The sequence below is a fragment of the Anguilla anguilla genome, chromosome 3 (genome assembly GCF_013347855.1).
Source record: "Anguilla anguilla isolate fAngAng1 chromosome 3, fAngAng1.pri, whole genome shotgun sequence".
In the NCBI taxonomy this organism is placed as follows: domain Eukaryota; kingdom Metazoa; phylum Chordata; class Actinopteri; order Anguilliformes; family Anguillidae; genus Anguilla; species Anguilla anguilla.
This window is the reverse complement of record NC_049203.1, coordinates 38826216-38847575: the sequence shown is the minus strand read 5'-3', so window position 1 is coordinate 38847575 and position 21360 is coordinate 38826216. Positions and strand designations below refer to the sequence as shown.

General features: G+C 41.3%; 1 protein-coding gene across 3 annotated transcripts in view; it reads right to left on the bottom strand.

Moving 5' to 3' along the window:
• b3galt1b (UDP-Gal:betaGlcNAc beta 1,3-galactosyltransferase, polypeptide 1b) overlaps positions 1-21360 on the bottom strand; it is a 126947-nt gene that overhangs the window by 50077 nt on the left and 55510 nt on the right. For 2 of the 3 annotated variants that reach the window (XM_035407916.1, XM_035407918.1), the window contains one exon: positions 5949-6000. The gene's annotated coding sequence lies outside the window, so the exon portion shown is untranslated. Of the gene's footprint in view, positions 1-5860; positions 6001-21360 lie in introns of all 3 variants that reach the window. The other variant, XM_035407917.1, reaches the window with a different exon arrangement.

Sequence of the window (21360 nt, the reverse complement as noted above, 5' to 3'; positions counted from 1 at the left end):
ACAGCTAATGAGGAACATTTCTGTATTAAGACCCTTGCACTTGTGTCCTATTTCTGATTTCATGAAGCAGACCCTTAATTTTTCCCTCAGCAATGTGGAAAATCTGTGAATAAATAACAGAGCCCTCAGAAAACTATTTTGTGTAATTTATTAGCTTTTCCTCACACATCGTCTCACACACCACTGGATTGACAGAGTGAAAACCACTTGGCAAAAAAAAAATTCCCAAAATAATTGAATTAATTTCTCGGCAGAGCCAAACGTATTGTTTCCGGGCAGACTGCGTGCCAAATGGTACCAAAACCATACCAATAAAGAGGCACTATAAAGCTGGACCACCGTGCTACGCACATGGCGCTTGGCAAGACCAAGCGCGATTCCCAATAAACACTATTTTCCCATCAGCTATCCCAACACTTTGGGCTATTTATTGCTTTCCTGAAGCCCATTAACATTTGCTATGGGACTGACCCCAGATTAACCTCATGGAGGCTGCCTCATTCTATCCAGGCTTTTATGGCCACTGATTAAAGCACAAACCACCACATGCACATTACATTAAGAGTTATGATTTGGAAAGCTGGACTTGTATCCTTGATTACAGTTGGCCATTTCAATTCATAGTACAAATCTATTTAAACCAATCATGCGATGCCATTTCCTTTTTTTTTTTTACCTGATACATTATTGTACATTTAGGCGGTTTTTCTTCCAGTCCTGTTATTGATTAATCTACTGAAGCAGCTGCATGCTTCTCTCTCATCCCCCAGAACAGAGTTGCCCTCGGTCTAAAGCCAAGACAACTGGCCTACTAGAACAGCCAGAGGATGTGTAGAATTGAGCCTCGCCAAAAAAGACATGAACACTTTTTTGAACAATTTGAAGTAATATGAAATCTTACAAGCCTCTATGGGAGAACTAGCCCGTTCTAAACATTCTATTATTATTCTATGTTTATATTTCAATAAATGGATCTTACTGAAATATGAACACAAGCATACAATTATCTGTTTGTAAGAGGAAGATGAGACAGATTTATATTGCATTATTTTGAACATTAGACAATATTTTATTAATTGTACTCTAAAAGATGATCTAATCTCAGAGCATATATTTGCAATGACCTTTTGCAAGACGCTCCGTAGGGAGAGTTGCAGTTTGCACAGTCACTGGTTGGAGGAAAGACTGCCAGTGCACCAAATTAAGTGCACTCCAGGGACACAGCTCCTGGGAGACCCTGCATATTCTGCATTATTTATGATGCAATCCAGCTGCTACAATAATAAAGTGCTGGCATCTGCACCTTATATAGGACTACTCATAATATACTGTAATTTCTGCACAGTGGCTATGTAAGAAATGATTGAAAGATGTACTGAAAGATGTTTATATGTCAAACAAAAGCCTATTGCACATTTCCTCAGAACACAGAATAAACGTGCAAAATCCCTGGAACAAAGTACAGTGTATCAGGATAGTATAGTACTGCTGGGCATGCTGGTATAATTCTCTCCCCTTTAAAAGCATGGATTTTACACAAATGCTTGTGTTTGGGATGTATCTCCTTAATTACCTTCCATAATTCAGGTCTAATTGATCTGGGATATTGACTGATTAATTAAAATGTGGAGGACCCAGTGGTAAAGGGGTAATTAATTTGCCAGCTCTGATGGATCCATTAGTGGAGGTTTCCCGATGGTAGTGGAGAAGCACCTTTACAAAGGAACTTCATGAGGCTTGAGCTCACACTCAATAGCATTAGCTGACAGTACATAGGCGCGCGAGAAGAGTTACTATCTGTCAGCTACAGTAATGTATCACTGATATAGCCTTCATCAGAAACCATCAAATGAACTGGCTGGTCATTTGAAATTAACTGAAAAGCAATTCTATTTGCAATCGATCACCCAAGGCAGTATGCCTAACACGAGAAGAGAATAAACATAAGCGTACATCGCATTTAAAAACGAATGATATTTTTTTCCCACTTTCAGTCAGTTCTTTTTCATGTTATTTATAATCCAGCCGTACATATTGGCTCCTTTGTCTTGTGTCTTCAGTGACTGCACAAAGCTCAAAATTATTTATGCGGCTTCTCTTCAAAGAGACATTGTACATGATTTTTCATTAGCAAGGAAATGTGCACAAAAATGGAATGTATGACAGAGATCTAGGATGTAAAATATGAATAAAAATATGACTTGGCTTCACTAAATAGCATTTAAAATACCAATTATGATTAAAAATGACATTTTGGTCTAGCATCTGAAACAACTGCCTCATCTCAGCCAATGTCTCAGTGTAATGACCTTTAATCCTCTGTGGGCAGGATTGATTATATTTACATATTTATTCCTAGAGGGATTGATTATATTTACATATTTATTCCTAAAGGACAAAGTTATTCATTAGAATTCCACTGCTACATTCCAACAAGTGACACGTCTTCCAAGGCATTGATTTACATTTATAAACATTTGAGAATTACCAGAAACACTATTTCACAGTCAAGCAGAAAACATTCAACACTGATTGTAGGACAACTAGACTTATATCTTTTGGAATTTCTTGGCACATGTGAATTGCATTGTAACACATTTAACTGATGAATATTATTTGAGAGACATTTTTTTATAGGTACATGGTTCAAACAGCATCCTCCATGGAAATGAAACGTTGTTTTTTAAATCTAAAAATACAACAGGATTTTATTTAATTATTAACTTTGTTTTTACCTTCATAAATATCCACGTGATTTCTTGCTATATTAATTTAATAGCAAAAGATGTGGGTGAAAAGGATATAACCTATAACTAGGTGTGCATTCCCATTTTAGTTTACAAATGGCTGGTCTGTCTCCAAAATTGCAAAAACTGCTAAAAACAGATGATTTCTCTCCCAAGCATATAACACCCCAAGGACTACTTAGGGGGATTTAACCCCGTTTCCTGTCCAATTCTGCGATTACATGGTACTTCTCATGACCGTAGCCAGCACTCCAGCTTTCCAATTTGATGCTTCCGAAAGAATTCCAGAATTTATGAATCTCAGCGCAACCATGAAAGCGCCACCATTTAAACCGGGCACAATCACTGTTCCACCATCATGAGTCTGGCAGGGCTGAGAGTGACTGAAAGAGACGATGCTCATTTGACACATTTTGATTAGGTGATCACAGTGGCAGGGTACATATAAAGGAACTGGCCTTGCACATTAGAGGTCGCAGGTTCAAATATTAGGAAGGGCACTGCAGTTCTACTCTTTACATTTAAAAGTAATTGTTTCAGTAAATATCAAGATATGTGAATGGACTATGGAACACATGAAGCTGTGTCACATCACAATTGATAAGGCCAACTTCTGGACAAAAATAAATAAATAAACAAAGTATTCTAAATTAAAAAAAAAAAATCAAATGTGGGATGCATTAAAAACAGCACAAAAATGCTCAAATTTATGGGTTAAAGATAAAAAGAAACTGCCGTCTTAAAACCCTGCTGCCACACTTAACCCACAGGAAATTATAGAGTGCTATTTGCCTCATAATTACACATTGCTTCGGAACATTCATGTGTCAAAAAGACATCTCAACAACCTGGACTTGTTTGTTTGAGGTGAAACAGCCTGATATATACATGCAGACCACTGCTGAAAAGTCTAACGCAGCAACTCAATTGGCCGTGTCCCATCAAACAAACTATTTCTCCATGTCAACATACATCTCTGTATAGCATACACATTTGGTGTGCTGGCATGCTGTGGCAATGAGCGCTTTATGACAGCGCACGTAAAACGCCCATCAAAGTGACTGTCATAATTCAACATCTGCTTGATATGAAAGAACAACACTTGAGAAAAATAGCACATGGACACCCTTAATTTAATGTTCCTGTGAAAGTCAATAACATGGAAAACGCTATGAATAACATCAGCATCGATAACAGGTGCATTCATTCTTAATTATTTATTTTCTAACTAATTAACTCCTGCAAACAGATACCTGTGTCTCCTGTGTCTGAAAATACAGTAAGTTTCTGTGTGTATATATACACTATATACTGGTACTGTATATACATATACTGTTACAAAATGACAGGGCGTAAACCTCAGCGTTACAAAACAGGAACCGTCAAGCTCATTAGCATCTATACAGGAGAAACTAATCATGCACAAATGCAGTAATCTTCAAGCGGCTAAACTATAATCGTGTAAGCAGGAAAGTTGCGGTCTGTGCCTTGTGGTCATTCAACAAATTACAAAGCAAAAGTGAGTAATGGCGCTCTGCTGTAGGAAACCTTGAGGAAAAGCTGGCAATATAAAAAAAAATTCAAAGGTCAAGGCTGTATAAACAGTCAGACACAGCCCACTGAGTGGGCAGTGGATTGGATTTTAAAATGGCACTAAATCAGGGGTTAAAAAACTTTTTGCACACATCTCGTTGCTAATGATAAAGGTTTCTTACAGTGCCAGGTGGTCCTCAGCATAATCGGGAAAAAAGGCAGATAAAGATTTATTATTATATATATGTTATTTGATTTTGATTTTGTAAATCAAATTGGCACGATGACCTTCACAGTAAGAAGGTCCTGGGTTTGAATCCCGGCCTGGGCGTTTGGGATTCCTCCAGGTACTCCAGTTTTCTCTGGAATTAGGTTAGGCTAATTGGAGACTCTAAATTGCCCATTGGTATGAGTGTGTGTGTAAGCGGTGTGTGTACCCGGCGATAAATTGGTGGCCTGTCCAGAGTGTATTCCTGCCTCTCGCCCAATTGGCGGCCTGTCCATTACCCCCCTGCGAACCTGACCAGGTTAAGCGGGTATAGATAAGGGATGGATGAATGGAAATTTGTTATGTTCAAATAAAACAAATATAGACCGGTTTACTGATACTGGGTTGCATAAATTGAGTGGTGCCAGGAAGGGAGTGGGACGCTGCCCCTGGTGGACAGTGTCGGCCCTACACACAGGCAAGATAGCAGCTGGAGCTCATTAAAGTTAGCCCAGCTGCTACCCATTGCCTAATCAGTGGGCTGTATAAAATGGCCTTGCTCCCAGGCTTAAAAAAGAGGACCTTCTCCCTTGAGAACTGCAGAGTGATGGAGCTTGGGGTTTTCTTTTGGTGCTTTTCTACTTTGTTTGGATTGTGACATTTTTCATTTTTGGTTTCCTGCTCATTATTTGATAAGAGTATTTTTGTTTGTTTTGTTCTGCTGTAATAAAAAGGCAATCGGCCAATTAACCTTTTTGCATTGTTTCTGTCTGTTCACCATGCGATGCAGTGGCCTTCCCCAGCCCTGCATTACAACTGTTAAATATTTATATTATACTACACAGCTACATGTCTTATATAGATGCATAACAATATAACCAATGACAAGATGAAATAGATGTATCCACAAGTACTTGTGTAGGGTGACCCTTAAAAAAAGTTTGGGAACCCCTAAAAGAGGTTATGCACAGCCCAAGCATTATCTCAAGCCAGTTCTATATACAGAAACGTTATGCCTGGTATGTGTGTTATGTCCTTTATGGTACGCTATGTGTACTGAAAGCTTCATCCCTTATACACTCCTGTCAGGCCCTCCACACAGACTTGTTTCAGGCTAAAGGCAAACATCCACATGCACAGGCAACCGCACTGATTTATACAGTAACCGCTTCCAGTTCCAAAGTGAAAAGCAGTTATTGGCATCGATTCAGTATTTCTACTTAAATCTGGCGTACAAATGGATGCAAATGTTCCATTTGATGAGTTCCTTTCGGCGATCGCCAAACTCGGCGCGCTGTATTTTGGAAAGAAAAAGAAAACTAACACTTGAACAAATTTGTCACAGTCAAAGTAAGTTAAGAACCAAACTGACTTTTCGTATGACGGAGCTGAACTGTGCCGCGTTAGACGGGGAGGAAAACGGGCCGGAGGGAGGGAGGGAGCTGGCTCATCTACTGTACCGTTCGCTAATGGCGGCTATCCAGATCCACAGCCTCCGTCTTCACACTTTCTCTGCAAACAAAACACAGATCACACAGATGAGCGAGAGAGTTGTTCACATTCGTTAAACAAACACACCTCAAGGACAAGTTAGAAAGGAAACAGTTTGGCCACATACCAAAGGATATTTTTGCCTGTGTTTGTCAAGAATTTCAGAACGTGAATCACGCTAGTTTGGTATCCAAGAAGCTGGTTCCCTCATCAACATCACAAAAGAGTTTTGGGAAGAAACAACCTCAGTTTAAGGTATAAACTCTTGATAAATGACGTACAAATGTATTTATTGCAGCTGGAAGCCTACAAAACAAGGTTCACATCGTACAAAAACCTCCACTCATCCTGACACTTGACATTGCTTGCACAGTAACCTCAAAACAATGCTGTAACATTTTCTCGTCAATTTTTCTCCATACAAAATGTCAGAGTCATTGATGCATGGTCTTTATGCTCTTTTATGTAAAATTAATACCCACACCACTTACTGCAGGAAAGGTCATACATAATGCTTTCTAATGAAACGAAATGTTTCAGGCTTAATGTGTTGCCATGGATGGCTGTGTTGCACTGTATCCAGAGTTTCACATTCAAACAATGTAATATTGACCTGAGGGGTAAAAGCGGTTTATGCATGCAACGTGGAATCATCAATGAACTGCCACAGAACATGCAATCCTTGTATGTATTTATTGGCATGGATATTATTAAATAATGCATATCACAGCAAATTGAATCAATCTCATTTCTCTCCAATTAGATAGCTTTAATATAGTAATTACTGTTACATCAGAATAAAATCAGTTTGAAGAAAAACAAACTGTTTAGGTCTTCTCAAAAGGGCGACTGTTCCTAAAGGAGTCGTGTGCATTTACAGCCACTTGACATGACATTCCGGTAGTCCCGTGCAACCTGGACACGGATAGAATGTGTGTGCTTTCTGTTTCTGTACACATGCTCAGCTGCTGATGGTGGTATCAGTTGAACGCGTGTGCAGTCAGTTACGGCTAGCACATTTAGGAAGTTAGCGATGTTCGGTTTCCACTAGAGCCTCGTGATTTTTTCGGAAATGTGACGAAACGGGACGATCGACGTGGCATGGCTTTCGGCGTCTGCGACAGCACATATGAAAACACGGTCTGCGAAATGCCAGCTAATGTCGCGACTGTGAGCTGGAATGACCCAGAACCCGGGAAATGTGGGGTGGAAAGGAGTCTTATCGCTGCAGGGATGGCGTGGCTTCGTTTTGCAGTTGGCTCCAGATCATCTCCGATTAAGCTCATCCAGTGACTGGAATATGGCACGACTTAGTAGCCTGTAGGTCATCCCCACATTCTCCCCTGACAGGCCAAGAAGCGATACTCCATCTAGAAAAAAGAGATCACCTTTCGCAAACGTACCACGTTGACGGCGTCTCCCCCTAAGGATGGCAACAGCCGGCATGCTGGAAAGAACTTAACACCTGCTTTTCCCAGACCTTAAGAAGCAGATGCCTTTTGCCACATTAGCCACCAGCCATGATAACTCCGCTGTAGCAGGTCATATGCATAAATTTCCATTCTCTCCTCCCATATTTTTATGTCTCGTTAGCATCTATAAAAGCCCCACAAATACTAAGTAAATGGCGCATTGTAATAATTTGTATATTTTTTTCTGTCCTGAATAGTGTACTGTATCTAACCCCTGTAAAGGTGGAAACCAACAAGAATAGTAATTTCAGATACATAAAGTCATTTCTGGGCCTTCAGTTGATGTATTGTTGCCCCATAGAAAAACATGAAAATATTTTTGTTAATGGTACAATGTAACAAATCTTTCAATCTTTGGTGGTTGTAAAACAGCAATGCTGTGTCATTAAAGCTTTTCATCATACATTTTCATGAAGAACATGCAGCTATACTATTTATATTTTGCGAGAGGAATGACTCTGTTCGGGCATTAATTTCAGCTGACAGCCAATGGGCAGTGAAGTGGAACACTTGTGCAATTAAGTAGAGTAATTAATCATATTTACCGTCTGCTCCCGTGTCAAAGTTACAGGCCCAGAATCTGAGATAAGATCCTTTCATTGCTATACAACCACGACTAGCTTGTGCTGCTCTCTTCCATAATTGAGTAAAAAAAAATGGGAAAAAAACATACACGCACATACATACATTCATACATACATACATACATATCTAATTCATCTTTTTTTTAAATTCAGTACTTCCATTCAGCTGGAAAAATCCACTGCAATTACAAAAAATAATTGCGGTAAATTTGCAGTAAAAACGGGTATGTAATTTCAATGAATAGGAAAAATAATTATTAGAGTTGCAATTATAATTCTGTGTGTTTGTGTGTGTGTGTATGTGTGTGTGTGCGTGCGTGGGTGGGTGTGTGTGTTTAAATGGCAGCAACTCCATGGTTTTCACCTTGCTCTGTTTGTAATCTCATGATCCGATAGGACTATTGTGTTTTCTCTCTGAATCAATCACAGGACTTTTATAGCAAAGTTTTCACCATAAACGCAGTCTTTCACTTTCGGTGAAATTACTCTGGTTTATTTTTTTATTGAAAGTCCATTACTTTGTCAACTTTAACAAGCTTCTCGTTAAAAGCATTTCAATTACTGTGAGTTTTCCTTCTTGGTCTTACTGCTTGAAATTAAATTCCACGGACCGGCATTGTGAACATAAGCTTCTATATCTACTTCAGTAAAAGTGTACGATAGTTGCCACATAAAACAATGAAAGCTGTATATATGAAATGACTTTCTCTTGCCCGCTAACCTCTGTAGAATATATAAACATGACCAAAATAATAATGGGCTTGATCCATCACAATGATTATTATAGTGTGGACTTATTATCCTGGTTTTAAAAATAGTAAAAACAATATATATTTTAAATACCCTCTTAATTCTGTGAAATCCATGTAATTTGTGAGGAAGCTGATATGTATATTAAAATAACCACATCTTCACTGCGGCACGCTGGTGCAGTGGGTAGCATTGTCGCCTGGGTTTGAATCTGTGTGGAGTTTGCATGTTCTCCCCATTGGTGACTCTACATTGCCCATAGGTATGAGTGTGTGAGGGTATGGTGAGTCAATGGTGTGTGTGCCTTGCGATAGACTGGCGACCTGTTCAGGGTGTATTCCTGCCTCTCGCCCAATGCAAGCTGGAATAGGCTCCAGCATCCCCCGCAACACTTCCCAGGATAAGGGGGTACAGATAATGGATTGATGGGTGGATATCTTCACTGAACTACTGTTAAGACAAGAAAGCCTGCAGCATTGTAGTTATTGTAGTAATTACACATAAGCAATGAATCATTTTCTGCTCTCTATAAGATGTCAGACTCCGCAGAGTCTCTGCATTCCTAGGCATGAAGACATAGACATCTGTAAGTATCAAACCCCTGACATGCAGCACTATCCTGTCCCAAATCTACAAACAGGACAATCCAGCAACAAGGTGGGTGTCCTGGAGTAACCCTATTTGGTAGGTGGGCAGTTACCGACCCCCACTACTCAAGGAAAGTACAGTATCAGCCAGATGGCAGCACTATAATGCATATATTTGCGTTTTGGTCCATAACTTTCATACTGCATGTCTAATTGATGCCAACCTTCATAGTAGGGTTGTCAGATTAAGAATCTGTCAAAACCGGACAACTCGCACAGCCAGAAGCATAGTCGTGAACAAGGTGGGAAGCTGGCTGAGATGCAAATTTATTACGAACTAAAGTTCTTTCAATCAATTACTCAGACCGGACATTGTACTGTCGGGACCACAAACCGGCAGAGATGACAAACCAGATTTGTACAAATAACTTGAAAACCAGGCTGTAATTGCTACACAGATCACCCAATATGGATTTTTTAAAAATCCTTTATTTAACCAGGGGAAGTCCATTCAGAATGTGTTTCTTTTTTCAAGGATGCCCCGAGAGAAATGCCAGAGAGGAGTTATAAGTGGGCAGAGAGAGAGAGAGAACAGGGGTAAAGCACCTGGAGCAGTTTTTTGGGTTAAGAGCCTTGCTCAAGGGCCCAGATGCAGAGTTCTTTTAGACACATCTTTTTAGACCAGCAGATCGTAGTTGCCGTTTTACTGTAGTCAGGGAAACTGGTTTCTCCCTTGTTGCACTGATTGCTTCCCGTAGTTGTGGTGCGGTTGTATGATGGTTTCTTTTGCTAGATCCCGCCAAGGCATTTGTCTTCCGCCCGTGATGTTATCCGTCTTCTTCCTAGTCTTCTCCTGTTAACATTACTGCCCATCAGTTGGACCCTTCCGTACTGGACGACGTCTACATCTCGTGGAGCACAGACCCAAATAAAGAAAAAAACGGCAGTAATGGGGAGAGAGATGAGCTGGGCACTGCAGCTGATGATTACCGAGCCTTTCCTAGCGGAGACGTCTTCACTGCAGACGGCTGCTGTTTAAAGCCGGAATGCGAGCTGGGGGGGGGGGGGGGGGGGGGCGCCTTGTGCACCGTCTGCTCTCCCCTCGGCAGGCCTCTCCAGGTGAGCGAGGTGATGTGTGTGACAGGGCCGGTTTCGGGCGAGCAGGGCTGTCAGCGCCCATGACAACGTGACAAACGGCACAATGAGGCCTGGGCAATTTGAAGGGATTCCTTCATTCTGGCTGAAGAGCAGCAGGATACCATCTAAACAAGACAGGCTTGCACGCGGCGCCCTGTAAACCTGTTAAAACTGCGTGTGGATGTTCTGGTTCCCTTTCAACCGGGAGTATGACCGGCATAATTATGTGAAGTCTGTGGTTGAGCTCTGTTCACGCGCTTACTGTGGGCGGGGTCAAAGTCCCCAGTCCTCCCTCTGTTCACACGCTTACTGTGGGCGGGGTCAAAGCCCCCAGTCCTCCCTCTGTTCACACGCTTACTGTGGGCGGGGTCAAGGACCCCCCTCTCCTCACAAGCCTGCTACTGGTGGGACAAATCCACACAGCTCTGATGGGTGGATAATGGCCCATGCTCCAGAATGAAGCCAAATGCGCTGATCATTCAGTGATATCTGCTCTCATTCAGAACCTCACTTGAAAAAACGCGTCAGGTGAGGCAAAGTCACACATGACGATAATGATATCCTTCACTACCTACTGCTATAATGAGCTCATGCATGTGAATGCCTGTATTTTGCAGTCCTCAGTATTTTTTTTAAACAGCCACGAAAATGACATTTGCTTTATAGCATATTCCCCCAGCTGGCCTTGCGTTTATGTGCGTGACCGCAATCACCACTATCATCAGCAATTGAGTAATGAACACAACACTGCATTTATCTATCAATTAAAAAACAGGGAGGGACTTAAAGCAATTTGGGGAGAAACAGTACTTTTGGTTGGCTTATGTAATTGGGCACTGGAATGCAAGAAAAGTCCGCCATTGTGGTTCATTTTCGGCTGCGTGTAGCAGAAATGATAACGACTAACGGAAACTAATATCAGATAAGCAGGGTAGCAGCATGCTGTGGACACCGCTCTGTCCCTGCTGTGGAACTGTTGTTAGCTTTATGAAAGCTACTCTATATCATTTCTAAACTATCTTCGGAAATAGCTTCCACCTTGGAGACCGTTAACTGTCATGCCCCTTGCCTGTTATTAATGGATGCAAGCTTGTGTACAATTATATCTACATAATGCATTCAGCCATTTCCATGGTTTTGGACGATAAACAGTACATCATTAAGCAGTTATTCCATTTCTGACAAGAGAAGCTCAATGTTATACCATTTAAAATGCCTTCTAATGGAGCAAGTCAGGATTGTCCCCAAAGCACGACAAAGCAAATTTGATAAGATGACGAGCTGTTCATGGCTCCAGCTGTGTGTTGTCATCTAAGCTTATGCCTGGTAGCAGTAACCAAAATACTTAACCTTTTGTAAATCTGCTCCTGTACATACATTAAATCAAGATGCACACACACACACACACAAACACACATTTATATAAATATACAATCATAAAAACATGCACAGTCATGTCTATTTGTGCCCATCTAAGCCACAAATAAGCCAGCGTAGCCCTACTTCATCCACCTCTGCTATGTCAATAGCCTATCAGGTCACAGAGGAAGGCCCCTGTCATCTGTCACTACTCTCTCTGCACTGCTTATCTTACTACTCTACTTTCTATGTGACTCAACAACCAGAATCTACCACAGTCAGTAGACGCATTTGGTAGCTATGGGTGTTTCAATGGAAAAATGTGGGCGTGCTCTGTAATCAATAAACTCATCAAGGTCTAATTAACATGCTTCCCAGTCCTCTTCTAAGGATTAAGTACAACTTCTTTGCTAATGCTAAAATAATTAACTGCCCTAATACATTCTAAATTCCTTTTGAAGCTACCTAAGACAAGGCACAACAGATGTTTATTGTTTATCGTTGCGTTGTGGCATTCTCAAGCCTGGTGTATACTAGTACAGTAACAAATACATATACCAAATATTCCCCATTGTAAAAAAGAATCATTTTACCCACCATTGTTCAGGACACTACACGACACGAAAATTCATAGTAGAATTTAATCAAGACAAACATGCAGAATGAATTCTTGTCTAATTAACGAATTCCTTCGTTTGGCAGCATTTTCCATCAATTTCAAGAATGCATTGAGGTTTGATTGAATCCCAGCTTAATTGCAGGTATATCACTCTACCTCTGAGAAATGACCAACATCAGCAGTGAACCACAGAGGTATATATGAGTGATGGCTTCCGCCCAGCTGAATACAGTGACGTTTGTAAAATAATGGTGTTACACAGATAGATTTATGGCGTCCCCCTCTTCACTTATCATGCTCCATCTCTGTCCACAAATGGTAACCCGAACGGTGTCTTGGTGACTGAACCTTTAGGGGCATCAGTCAGTGCTCTTCTTAAACTTTGTATTGACACTCAGGCTCTTAGATCCTAATTGCAAACAGAAATGGGTGGCCCTTGGGGGTCTGTTTTGAAATTCAAAGCACACCACCGCTGAATAAGATACAGGATAGGATTCTCTGAGGAGCGCCAAGCTACAGTGCGATTAACCTTCAGCTGTGAAGTGTCCTTACACAGCCGAAGCAGGCATCGTTAGCACGGAGAAGCCCTCAAAGATGGCCGGCATTGCACAACTGAGATTTGATCCCGGCCGCCTCCGAGCGCGAGCGCCGCCGCGATCCGCGTCGTCATGAACCGTTCGCTACGAGCGCCGCTGTTTTTGACCCAAGTCAAGGCGTGGGAAGGCGAAGAGGAAAAGCACCATCTTTGTGTACGTTTCATTTTCTTTAGCATCGCCTCGGTATTGTTCACGTGGATGCAGAACCTCGCACGGAAAGCATCTGCGCGCTAAATGAACTGGCAGACCATCTGTCTGCAGGTAGCTTCCCTCCTCAAGCGAAACTGCAACTGGAGTTAAATTCAACTGCAGAAAAAGATTAGCGGAAAAATATTCCTGAAATGAACCTTGGGGAATTTTAATTGCATGCTGGAGCATTTGGCCACCGTTCTTCAAAGCACCCCCCCCCCCAGAGAGGCCCCCTGTTTTACCATCTCCTCCTCCCGCCCCTAGTGACCCTGTGTTCCGGGAGGTGGGGTGACACTGCGGTCTTAACGAGGAAGCTGGGGGCAGCTGAGGGCTGAGGCAATTACAGGCATCTTGGCATCGGGTATTTCTGGCAGCGCTCATTACTGAAAGAGCAGGGCATTAGGGCCCGTCTAGGGCATCTGCGTCTCCCCTGTCCCTCGTGGAAGGTTGCAGGAGGAGGTGCTGAAGTCCAGCCCATCTGAAATACGAGGCTGTGGTATGAAATTGTGCTCATGACATAATGGAAACTCAAAAGATGAAATTCTAAAAATATCAGGAGTAGGCTAATGAAATAGCTGTAGCATCAGTGAAATGACGGTGCAATTGCGACTAATGCACTTTTCATACTGAAAGGGTGCAATTTCATTTCTCTTGTTCTTTCCACTCTCCCCCCCCCCTCTCTCTCTCTCACACACGCACACACACACACAGATATACACACATATATATATATACAAGCACAAATTGAATTTGGACTTCTTCACTTGCCAAAGTGCTTTGTTTTCAGGTGATGGAAAGATGGCTGCTGTGCGCTGAAATGGAACACAGGCACGACGTAGCTCAGCATGCAACATGAAAATGAAAACACAAGAGCCGTTCTCTTTACATTTAGCATTCAGGCACCACTGCTCAGGCATCTTTCTGTTTACCAGTAGATATGACAGTTCTCTCTCAACTGACCATAGAATCACAGCGGCTTTATTAATACTGTATGAATATAAAATACCTGGAAATGACCACTGAAAAGCCAGAAAGCTATAAATAATCAAAAGAAAACCACATGGGTGCTGTTGATTTATGACTCAAAACAACAGTCACACAGATGCTCGAGTATAAACCAGACTGGGGGGCTATTTCTGAAAACCCACCAGCTTCCAGGTGAAAGCCGTCAAAGGACATATTCTCATACCCTTCACAGAGGGAAAAAAGTGTGACGGGGCTCCAGTGAAAGTAGGCCAGTTTGACCTACATTCCCCTGGCAACCTCACAGATAACCACGATCATGTTTAATGAACGAAGCACGCTCATTAAAAATGGAAGTGTGTCATACGTGCCCTTGGCTCAAGTCCAAGTCCCTGTGCATCACTCTCCTGAAGGGCACGGCTACGGGCCGGAGCCTCGGACACCAGGACTCTGGGTGTGCCACACGGCTCTTGTATGGGCCAATGCGTATTCTTAGAAGAGAACCTCAAGGATACACTACAGATCACCTTAAACCCTACATGTACATACTATATTGACTGTGTGCTACAGTCAGGCACTCTAGAATGAGCTGGTTATTTTATGAGCAGAGATCCACATCCCACTCACTCTCCCCCGGCTCCTGCCCAGAGATGCTCCCTTCCATATCTAACAATGATGTAACTTATTGTGGTTGTGGAATGAAAGGCAAGTCGTTCTCCATTGATGAAACCACCTCTGATCTCCCCCAAACAAGTCTCCCTCTCTCCTGCCAATCTCGCGGTACTCTGGAGCATCCTCCTCACCTGAGAGCTGGCTGTTCAAACGGACGCTGCTGATTGTTTCCTCAGACCGCGGAGTGGCTCGACTGTTTCCGCGCGGCCCTTTCATCCTGATTGCCTCTCAGACCCTCCCCAGAACGCGGGGCTTTAATCTCGGGCTGGTTGAGTCTAATGGGAGCCGGCATGTCTCCGCACTTATCCCCAGCCTCTTCAAACAGCCGCCATTATTCCAAGCTACAGGGATGCTTTTGTTGCTATTGGTGTGGCTAATTGTTGCAATTACAGGAATGAATCTCAAGTACTGGTACTGCCATCCAGCACTGTTGTGAGCAAATGCAAATGTAAGACGTATGGGAATATGTCTCAACAGACTCTCAACGCAAAGGCACAAAGGCACAAAAGGTGGTAAATGCTACCTGTGATTATCAATCTTTTGCCATTTTCTTCCATAACAACACATTATTCTTTCTGTACATTTCTTTCCTCTGTATTGCTATGATTTCCAGTTTAAGTCCATTTCCTTACTCAACACATTCAAAATAGAAAATAAGCAAGATATTAAAATAAAGATGAATCATGATGAGAGGTAATTAAAAACAGGAATCATGACCCTTAATACAATAATACAACTTAACACACAATTGACTATTTAAAATTTTTAAAATCTGGAGCATTACAACCACTGCTTCTTTCGGCAAGTTCTTAAAGAGCTTTCAAAGACAGAACTGCAAAACATTCAAAGCCTGGGTGGCAAAGGATGAGCAAACGATTTGCATCTCGTTTGCGCACTGTTCTGCCAACAATGGCCTGAAGTTCCACACTGAATTTATGTTCTACTATTCTGCCTTGACAGCATTCCATATCAAATCAATACCAATTCCAGGCTCCAGGTAATTCTAATCAAGTTCAGCCCTTTTACCCTGCCTACCAGTGGCAACAGTATCCAAGCATTCTGACAGCAGACACTTTTCCCTTTGATTTCTGCCACCACAAAAACAGAGCAAATATTAAAAGATGATGAAAAATGCTTTGTTTTCTTTTCGCCCATGGAACGGTACTATAATAACCACTTTTCAGATTCAGGGGACCAAGTGTTTCTTCACTACACTACATACTGCACTATCCATTTGCTATAATTCTTACAGGGCTTCTCAGTACATTTCAGCAACCAATCTGAGCATCAGGGGTTTTTTTTTGTACAAACCCTACTCCGAATAAATCACCGGTTATACTGTTGAATATTTACTGAAGGGGGTTAGGGAACCTTGCTCAAAGGTAAAATTGATTCAAACCGACAATGTTGGGGCGACTAGCCGAGGCCTCTGTGCATGAAACGCTGTAGCCGCGCATCGCTCGGTACTCAGCTCAGCTCAGTTTTCTGCGATTAACTGATAACACGACGAGATGATCCGAATGCTAAGGAAGCATTATTCCATAAACCTTGTTTTCCTAAAGCCTCGCTTCAATTTGACAGTCCACAGCAGAGGATAATTATTCCCCCGTCTTAACCAGGATCTCCGTTGCCAACGCCACAAATATTTCTCTAGAAGCTGCAGATGCTAATGGAAATTGATATGGAAAGTGCCGAGCTGTATTTGCATGAGATTATAGTGATTTCATTTATATTCATGTTTTCAAAATGGGAAGGAGAGCAAAGATGAGAAGGCTGCCGCCGAAGAAAAGACCGCAAACATTTGTGTGCGTTCAAAAACATCAGAACAAAGGAAACGCAGAGCGATGTAATGCCCGTGACAGGTTAATGGCACATGCGAGGGCTAGAATCCCATCAAAGCCAACGTTTCCACCGTATCGCAGGAAAGTATACAGCGCACTGGATGCCAGTTCCTTATTTAAACCGGGCGATCCTGCTCTTTGGCTCTTAATTGCTGACATGAAAATTACCAGTGGGAGCGCCACAGAAGACCGGCTCTAACACTTTGTTTCACATCAGTTATCACCATCTCCATAGTGCTATTTGCTGTGAAAGTGGCTGTGTTGGTGATGCCTGTAGTCTAATTCTTAAACGAATTAACCTAAGTAATTACAAATCGACTGCTCTCACTCAAATCTAATTATGCATGAAGTCAGATTATTCTGACTTCAGTCCTTTGCAAGATATAACATTCTAGACAAAAGTTTGTTGCACAGAGGTAAAGCCATATTTTTTCAAATGCAATTTTATACTTGAAAGGTAAATACACCATCGCTACGAAGATGAACAATTTTATAGCAAATGTGACACAAATGTACACATATTTTTACAAGTGCTGCATTTTAAATGTGAGTTTAAGAGAAACAGAAATAACTGAGAAAACCCATGTGAAAACAGATGGATTTATCCAGCAGCGCATAACTGCCAAAGTTGTACAACTAAACAACTTGAGTTCTATAACTTCTAAATCCACCATGACCGCAGAGGGTTATTTAACACAGCAAACTCTACAAAAGCTGTCCTCTATATACATTTTTTGGAGATGAGCGTCATGCTCGGGTAATGTGCTAAATTTGGTTCAACGACCAGGAAGCCACCTCGGCAAATGCAAAGGAGCTGAACCGTTTCCAAGGCAACCTCCATTTGCTTCCCATTAAAACCTTCAGGGACGAATTTTGATGACACAGACTCGATTACGGTCATGCTCATTTTGCACCAACTTTATTTTTCTATCCCACATTAATCACTTAAAATGAGTAAAGAAGATATTAACACCCATTCTTTATGCTCACATTTTGCAATACCTCATTTGCACAATGAAAAATGTCCATTACAAACTGGCCTTCCAATGCCAGGCCTTAACTGTATGTAATCACCTAATAAACCGCAGAGAGGTACTGAAGATGATTAATTGAATGATCAGAATGCAAGTGAGATATTTTACTGAAATATTTTATCTGAAATGGCCTTTAGTTCATCATATCTGCCTAATATAGTCAATAGTGATTGTTCTGACTACTACATAGTCAATATAGTCAATACAGTCCATAACATCCTTTATTCTATATTCTTCATTCTCTTGTCAAAAAAATAAATATGTGGTGTCTGACAAGACCATCTCAATGAGCAATGACAACGAGAAAAAATGGCTCAGCAAACTCCAAGTAGTTAACACTCCCACTGCCAGCTAACACTCCCGGACACTGCATTTGCTAATATTTTCAGGCACTGCAAAGCCTTACAATCCCAAAGATTGCATAGACACTGCATTCTATTACACTCCCAGACACTGCAAAGCCTAATATTCCCAAAGATTGCATAGACACTGCATTCTATTACACTCCCAGACACCGCAAAGCCTAATATTCCAAGACACTGCATATCCAAACACTCACAGACGCTGCATAGCCTAACATTCTTAGACACTGTACACCCTAATGTCCCTAGACCCTGCATAGCCTAACATTCTTAGACACTGTATACCCTAATGTCCCTAGACGCTGCATAGTCTAACATTCTTAGACACTGTATACCCTAATACCCCTGGACACTGCATATCCAAACACTCACAGACATAGCAAATCCTACAAATCCCAGACACTGCACAGCCTAACATTTTTAGACACTGTACACCCTCATTTCTGGTACAATCCAGACACTACCAACCTACCGTCCTACCAAAATGACAAATCGGATGAGAAGGGTACTGGAAGGAATTACCAAGAGGCTAGCTACAGCCCTGACAAGAGTTGCAGCTCAATGGCTGAAACTGTAAAAGCTGTCCAGAGATCAACAATCTCTTTAGCACTTCACAGATTTTACCTCTAGACTGAGTGGCTAAACTGAAGCCAATTCTGAAAAAGGTCAGCATTTTGAAGCCATGTGAAAGACTGAGCTTTCTGGCCTGAAAGCAAACATAGCCCACCAACCAGGTAAGACCATCCCGACTTTCAAGCATGGTGGTGGTGGCAGCATCATACTATGGGGCTGTTTTTTCATCAGAAGGGAAGGGGAAGCTTCTTCTCATTAAGGGCAATATAAATGGAGCCAAATGCAGGGAAGTCCTCGATGAGAACCAGCCTGAAAGAGTTTGGGGTGAAGATTTCTGTAGAAGAGGACAATGACACAAATTGCATGGAAAAAAATGAATGGTTTAAACATATGTCAGTTTTCTGGAATGGTTCACCCAAAGCCGTCCCACTGAAAATATTTAGTATGACCTGAAAATTCTGTCCAATGATGCACCCTGCTACACTGGCAGATTTGGACAAATATGCATAGAAGAATGGGCAAAAGTTTGGAAATTTGAATGCGCAAAGCTCATACAGACATACCCCAGAAGGCTCAGAGCTGTAAGGCCAATCTACATTCTGACAAGTATTCACTCTAATGACTGACATATTTAAGCCTTTCATTAAAAAAAAAATGCATCATAAAAGTGTTAACTTCATGTTGATGAATGGGGAAAAAAACATATCTCAATGCATTCAAACAGTAAGGAGTGACAGAATAAAATGTGAAAAGTTCAAGAGTGATTGAATAGCCTCTGAAGGCACTAAAAAATATTAGTCTGAATTAATTCACTGTTGAAGAAAGCATTCCTGAATCATAGAATTAAGCAGATACAATGCTCGTTCCAAAACTCTGATTTGAAAAAGTAAGGTATCCAAATATATTCACATGCTTTTAATTCCAAAAAAAAAAACAAGCGTTTCAATATGGAGTAAACAAAAGTTACCACATATTTCAAATTCAAGCACCAAAATGATCTTATCTTACCCGAAGGCCTCGATTTGTCAATTATTTAAATGCTTTTCAGTTCTGAGATAAACATTTGAACGGAATGTAACTTTAGTTTTTCATCACAATTCACGAAATTCACAAAGCCTCCACAAACCTGGCAACCCATTAGCTGGCCATACTGCCCTTTGGCAATACAGTACACATTGTGGTGATTTAAACAGAATGAATCTTTCCAGCATGTGGAACTCAAAAACAACAATGAAAGACCTTCCGGTGACAAAGCCAATCAAACAGAGAATATACGAACTTCTCACCTTATCGCAGATCATTTTCACATATTTACAAATTCCTCGCAAGCAACTCCATCATGCATAAAGTCACAGAAACGAAGATTTACACAATTATCATATCACATCATGCACAAATCAAATTAAATTGTAAAAAAATATTTTAGGAAAGTGGACATCCTTGATTGAGCAAAATAAGTCAAACAGAAAATACAAACAATATGAAAAAACAATACCCACATTATCGTAGGAAATTGCCGAAGCAGTAATGAGAGGGAAAATCATTTCATACTCCATTTTCTCAAAAAAGATTTAATTCAGAGCAGAAAATTAAACAACTAACACTCACCAACAAAAACACGTGATCAGAATTAAATGCAACCAAACTTCAACTTAATAATAAATAAAAAATAATAAATAAAAAATGCAAAGACTTTTGCAGAAGTACTTTGTACACAACAATACATCTGGAAAATTCTTAACTAATTAAAAACAAATAAAGAGGATTCCACGATCCCAGTTATTAAAGACTCACAGAGTATTACCAAGAACACAATATTTCTAGAACTTATTACAGTACTTATGGTTCAAACCACATACAGAATCAGAAATGATGGCATTCCTGGCCAACGATTCAACGACTCACTAAAAAACAACCAAGTTTATTAACACCTCTCCATTTGCTCCGTCACTTGTCCACTTGTTGCACCACTTGTCCAAATGTCCTAATAATAAATCAGCAGGATCCTGCTGAATTATATAAACACATCTGGGGCTACTGGGTGGCTAATCCTGTTCAGACGCTGCTGTAATTCTGACGCGTGGATGAGCCCCATGCTCTGGCACTGAATCCCGACCTGGCAAGCGCTGACTTTGGCTGAGAGCCCCGCGGGCTGACTGGAGGCATAATTGGAAGCAGCCTTGCCCAGGGTTAGGGAGGGTTCAGTCGGCAGGGATCCACACCTCCTCACTCTCTAGTGACCCCTGCTGGTGGACTGGGCACCTGCAGGTCTGTGCGTTATGCTGCACGTGACATGTCTTCCGCTTAGCATCGCGTACTTCGAAATCAACGGCATGGTTTCCTGCAATGAGAGCTGACATAGGCCCACATATGACCAGGCACTCCAAATTTGGAAGAAAATTCCATTTTCTTTTAGTTCACCTTTTTATTGTCTCTCCACCCCCCACACTCTTTCAACTTGTTCATTTTTTCATTTTTTTTCATTTTTCAATTTTGTTTATGACAAAGTCATAAACATAGGATGTCAAACAACTGTATGTACACCCTAACTGCACTGTGTGATATACATAGCAAGTTAAAGGTTGAATAGCACACCAAGGTTAACAGATAATTTTAATTGCTAACAAAAGACAATTACCAGGT